Raw genomic sequence first — 6,854 nt, 5'->3', positions numbered from 1 at the left:
AAAAACAAAAAAAAAAAAAAAAAACCAAAAGAAGAAGAAGAAGCTTTTGACTTCACCCACTTTTCCTAATGTTTACATCTTACCTAACCAAAGCACAATTATCAAAAACAGGAAACTGACAATTAGACTGTTATTATAGAACATTATTAGCTAAACAGCAGAACCTATTCAAAGTTGCCTCAGTTTTCTCCTGAATTTTTTTTTCTTGTCTCAGTATCTTATACAAGATCTTACTTTGTGTGTAGTTATTATCTATCCTAGATTTCTCCCATCTGTAACAGCTGCTCCATAAATTGTAACCTTCATTCGTTTACAAAGTACTGATTTTCTAGAATTTCCCTCATTTGGAATTTGTCTGATGTTTCTAACAATCACAATGGAAGTACACATTTTTGAAAGAATATATCATATCAAAGTGTTCGCCTTGCTGATTTTTGCCATAAATTCAGGAAGATGCCATTGTAATGCTACAGAAAAAGAGTGCAAAAATATGTATGGGGCACTAACTATATACTAAGCACAATGACTGTTTTGTTGTATTCTATAATCTTCCTAAAGACTACATAAAGTAAGTTTCATTATCTTCATTTTATCAAATCTCTTAAAAATTAGGTATCTTATTCAAAGTTAAAAGAAGATCTGCCTTACTCAAAAACCAGAGCTTTTTTTGCAGCACAAGATAAGCATTTCTTTGACATGGGAAATCGTTAAAGCAAACTCAAGTACATGTGTCTAAGACTTGCTACTCTTAAAATCTAATTTCCTCAAGGTAGAAGTCTATGGAGCCACATGCTCAGATGCAGTCTTCTGCTATGGATTAACAAATTCAAAGATTTTGTGATGAAAATTTAGGAAAAATTCCTTCATCTTACATAAAAATTACAGTCTTTGACCTTTCTTTTGTAAGATCCATGATGTTATTTGTTTGGAGCTTATTGTAATATGGAAACCAAAATGTAAGTGCAAAATAATCTCCTAAATTGAAAACTGTAAGATGTCATTATTTTTTGTTCAGTCTTGTGTAAATAATACTTGCATAACTGAAAGCCAGTGATTTATATCTCTCTTCCCAAAACATAGTAGCTGTGTAGCATTTGCCATTCTGGAGAATTAATGTCCACGCCTTGTGAACATTCTTGTAGTACCATAAAGGGTTAACACTTCAATATCAGCTGATGACTGAATACGAGATAAGAAAACAAAAAGTGGAACCTTTGAAGAAAAGTAAAATGAGATACCGTAATGCATGGAAAATGTTTAGCGTACTACTTTGTACACAGTGAACACTCCATAAATTTTAGCTCTTTCTTGCTGCTGCTGAAACTGTCGGAGAGGTCACTGTTGTTTAACCTGGGGAAGAGAATGTGTATGTGGCTGCTGGCTCATCCCCTGCGCGGTGAAACAGAAAATCAGACTGCTATAAATTTAGACAGGAAGGTGGCTGGTCTCTGGCCAGTTTGGCAGCTGTTTATCTTCCTTAAGTGCTCTTGTGCCATTCTATTGCCATATAACCTAAAAGCACCATTATGAACCCATTTGTGAGTAAGGCTGGGAGCTAACTCAAGGCAATGTGGCAAGGAGTCAGTTAACACAATTCAACCACTCTTGCAGTTACTTCTCTTTGTTGTGTTATCTGAGAAAGTGGTTTTAGTGTATAGACAATCATGGAGGCCCTGGGCATAGGGCAGATTTCTCAACCTTAGCACTATTGTTATGTGGAGCCTGACATTTTTGTTGCAAGGGCCTGTGCATTGTAGGATATTCAGAAGCAACCTCAACCTCTGTCCCCTAGTTGCCATTAGCACCCCCATTCCAGTTGTGATGACCACTAAAAATGTCTTCACACATTTCCAATCTTCTCCTGGGAGTGGAAGGAAACAAAGAAACTCTCACTGAGAACCATGCTGAAAGGTAATGAGTTATTCCATACTAAAAATAAGTAATCATTGATTCAAACTGTTAGGGGGATGGAAAACAACATTCACTGAGTAACCATAAGGTAAAAGCACATACTACCTCATGAAGTTCGTGTAATTTTCACAAAAGATCTATGAGGTGGCTTTTTTCTCCATTTGATGATGGAAAAACAAATTTTCATAAACATCACATGATGTGTCCAATCACCCACATAGTTTTTACATTGTGTAATGGAGACTTCACCAAAAAACCCATGCTTATCCTATTATACCCTCAGTTCAAACAGAAGGCCCAGCCCAGTGCAGTTTCTTCTGCCCAGGAAGAGAATTGCAATTACCAAGTACAAATGATTAATAAGATATTGTCCTGGGAGCTAAAGAACCTGGAGCTATGGCTGGGACTTAAATTACATTTCTCCCTCAGAAGTTAGCTTCCTATTTGATTTCATCAATAGGAGGAGGCATTAAAGAAATGTTGGTAGGCAGGAGAGGAGAGGGACTTCCTTCTTCCCATATAGTAGCTGTACCTGTCTCAAAGGCTGATCGAGCAACTACTACCTTCAAGTCTCTAAACTAAGAGAAGAAACCAACACTGTGTCTGGTCTCATCACATTCTCCCAAGGGACCAGCCAGCCACCTAGTGGTAAGATAACTACACCAGATCCTTCTATCACTGACAGTAATGCTTTCTCTTTACATAAGTAGGTGTGCCTTCTAAGTGTTGATTTGCTTTCTCTGCCAATAATGTTTCTGTCATCACTACCATCTGTGCATACACAGAATACTTTATTCACCATGATGATATCCCGCAAAATTATTGTTTCCGACCCCAAACTCAATTCACAGGAAAAATAATATGTGGCAGTGAGTGCCTATGCATGGAATTCTTTGATCTCAACCACATACACCATCAACTAAGCGAAGAAATGAAAACTGAGATTACTTATATCCAGTTAGAAAATAAAAGTTTGCTCTGTCTCACAAAAGGTAGAAAATATCTTGAATTCACAAATGATATCTATATCTAACTCCCATCAGCAAAAAGTCATGGATCCAGAAATTAAGGGATCGAAGTGGGATTGACTCCTTTTACCATTATACCCAATATTCTACTCACAGAAGTTTGGCTTTTAAACCCATTACTTAAATTCTGCTTCTTTGGAGACACAACCATAGTGTCATTGAATTGGAAGTCAAAACTAACATGTACCATTTTGAATTCCTAGTGGTGCTGAGTTTGAAAGCAAAGAAGGGAAAAGTACTGTGCTCCCTGAGATGATTGATCTAGATTACCAAAAGGAGACTGAGTTGTTGCTACTTAGGGAGATTGGGGTAGACTACATCTGACATCTAAGGAATTCTCTGAGGATTATTCTATTGTCTTCCATGCCTAAAATAAATGGCAGTGATAATCCCCTCAAACAAACAACACTGAAAAGAAAACCAGAGAGAACCATTCAACCAGGTAAAATAATAGTAACCATTTGGCTCAGGGAAAAATGAATATGAAATGGCTATTGAAAAAGAAATTTGAAAACATCAATGGTATCATTGTGAATAGTTACAGGTGTTCAGTCTTAGAATCAAAATCTTCAGTTATATTTTCCTCCTTTCCACCCAGTTATGTATATATATATGTACGCATGTGTGCTTGTGTGTAATATTAACTCTTTCTCTTATTTTATATAAGCATCCATGATAGAAATTAATGTTGAAATTTAATCTTTTCTTTTTAATTTGAAATAATTTTAGACACAGAAAGTGCAAAAGTTATAATCACAATTTAATCTTTAGCTTACAGAATATTTCGGGTATAGTTTGTGGGGGGAAAAAAAGCAAAAGGAGTAATACAATTTCTCCAGCATAAGAAAGAATAGCTGCCAACCAGAGATGGCTACCATGATAGCTGGAACTTTGTCTTTGCCTCTTTTAAAGGCAAGAGAGGAGTATTTTGTTTACACAAGTGATATTTGTATATTATTAGGCAGAATAATATATTTATTGTTTAAGATAAATGTAATTTATGTGTAAAAGTGTATGCTCTAGCATTGAAGTGCCACAGGTCTGGATTCTGTCAGTTATTAGGCCTCTAAAAACTCAAATCTACCTTTCCATACTCTGTGGTGAGACTAGAATTAATCACAATATAGTATCCTTTGCTGTCTGGCTTCTTGTGAATTCCTGATAATAAGAGTAGGCTAGACAGAGTTTTAAAAGTTGGAGAAGAGAAAAAAATGGGTTCCTTTCTTCTGCTACCAAAGAGAAACTGAATAAATTCTATTATATGGGTGTACTATTTTTGTTTATCCATTCATCAGTTGATAGCCACTTGGACCATTTCTACTTTTAGCTATTATGACTACTTCTACTATGAACATTTGTGCATAGGTTTTGTGTAGATCTGTATTTCCATTTCTCTTTTGTATATACCTAAAAGTGAAATTACTGGGTCGTATGTTGTTTTCCAGCCTTTACAATTCTGATCATTCCTATATCTGTATTGTATTCCACAAAGCCCAGAAGTAGCAGCCTCTTTCTCAGTTGTACTGCCAGGATTACTTCGGTATTCCTTTTTTGATCTTCCTATTCTCCAATACCTATATGATTGGTGCCCTGAATTAAATTATTTTCAGTTGATGTACCTAGTATGGTTTCTATTTTTCTGAGTAGACCCTTGATATTATAATCATATGAAGCAATATAAGTCTTTTTATATCTTTGCTGAACAAGGAACAGAAATCTCCTCAAACTTCACCAGGATCAATAGAAATGTCTCTCACACAATGAAGGCTGTGACTAACAAAATTTCTTTGGAATCCACTAAATTACTGGTCACCTTAAAATAATATTTTAAGTGTCTGTCTGAAGTTGTTCAAGGTCAGTACCACCTAGAGGAAAATTTATACCTTGAATTGCTTTCTTCACCCATTTATTCATTTAGTATTTATCATTTACTTCATACCACTTACCTTTTCTAGATTCTGATGATATATCAGCAAATAAAACAGGCAAAAATATTAAAGATCAGTTTATATTTTAGTCGCAGAGAGAGTGAGCAGGCAGTGACGGCATATAAGTGTCAGATAGTGAATAGTAATATAAAGAAATTTAAAGAAAAAAAAGAAACATGAGAGGGATTCTAGGTTTCGGAGGTTACTAATTTTTAAATGGGCAGTCTGGAAAAGTTTCACTGTCAAGAGAACAGATGAGGAAACGCCCAAAAGAGATGAAACTGAGGGCATATTGATATCTGAGGGAAAGAGGCAGAGGCAACAGCCGGTCTCTCTCAAGGCCCCAAGTTGGGAGGATGCCTGGCTTGTTCAAACAACAGGAAGGGGGCCAGTGTGACTTGACTTGAATTTTGAGAAGAGCCATACAAAAGAAGGTTATAGAGGCAATAAAGAATTGATCCTACTGGGTTTTGTGCACCATTTTAAAGACCAGGCTTTCCTGTGGTGTGATAGGAGGCCAGAGGAAGGATTTAAACAGGCAAATGACATGATCTGACTTACATTTTAACAAGATTATTCTAGCTTCTGTGTTGAAAATAGATTGTGGTAGTGCTGTTAGAAGGCAATAGTCCAAACAGAATATTGTGAAAGCAGTGGGGATATAAGTAGCTGGCTTCTGAATTTGCTGACAGATTGAATGTGTGAGATGAGAGACAGGAGCCAAAGATGACTCCACACATTTTAGCCTGAGCAACTAGAAAATGGAATTGTCTACTACTGGGCAAGAAAGAAAGAAAGACTATAGGATAAAGAGGTTTCCATGAAAAAGATCATGAATTTAGTTTTGCTTATGTTAACTTGTGTTGACATGTATTAGTATCCAAACAGAGACATCAAGAAGTCACCTGGATATAAAATCTGGAGTTCAAGGGAGAATCCCAATGGAAGATATGAATTTGAGGTTCTTGGTGTATATGATTGAGCTCATGGTGTTTCTAGATATGAGAGTAAATGAAAACTTTAAGTGAGAATCTTATGTAGAACAGATCCAAGGACTGAGTCCTGGAACAACCAGACTTCAGAATTCAAAGAGATGAGAAGAAATCAGGAAAAGAGACTTAGAATTAGTGACAGTTGAGATTCAAGAAAATTCAGAAGAAATAGTGTCCTAAAATCTAAGTGAAAAGGTGTTTCAAGGAGACAAGTGTGGTTAATATTCTGATAACTACTATCCAAAATGTGATTAATATTGTGATAATTTCTATCCCAGGACCTAATGATACTGTGGATAATGTAGAAACATACATAGAATAGTTATATCTTTCCTCTGAGATGACTGGTGTTTGTAAGATGCATAATGCATAAAATAAGTCAATTATCCATTTACTGTTGAGACACTATAAACCTAAACCAGAATAGATGTGCTTAACAGATTACTATAATTTACTCCAGTTATGGTAAAAAATTTGCCTTCAACAAGTAGTTCTACCCCAAACTGTATACTGTTTTCTCAATTATGTCAGAGAAAAATATAAGGAAAAAATAAAAATGAGATGTATTTTTTCCTTGTAAAATTTTTATTGGTACTATTTAGGCATTCATTACAGTTATATTCATCATTTCAATTTTGTACCTTTACATGACATACCTTGGTTTTTATTTTCCACGTTCCCCTGCCCTCTCTTCATCCCCTCCACTCTTCCCTATTTACAAGACTTTGTCTCCATTTTTCCTTTTCTCTTTTTTATTTTCCCTTCTTAACTTTTCCCTACCCCTCCCACTTCCCCTACACCTTTAGACCTTTTCTTCCTATTACACAATATCAATTATACATTTTGATTCTTATTTACACTTTTAGTTTATCACACCAGAGAAACTATATGGTATTTACACATGTGTGTCCTATTAATTTCACTTAAGAGTATGTCCTCAATGTGCATCCACTTAGCTATAAATGCCTCTAGTTTCTCATTCTTTTTTTTTTTTT

This window comes from Fukomys damarensis, unplaced genomic scaffold, assembly GCF_012274545.1.
Source record: "Fukomys damarensis isolate Sample0158 unplaced genomic scaffold, DMR_v1.0_HiC HiC_scaffold_39, whole genome shotgun sequence".
NCBI lineage: Eukaryota > Metazoa > Chordata > Mammalia > Rodentia > Bathyergidae > Fukomys > Fukomys damarensis.
The sequence above is the reverse complement of the archived record's forward strand: the minus strand, read 5'-3'. Positions refer to the sequence as shown.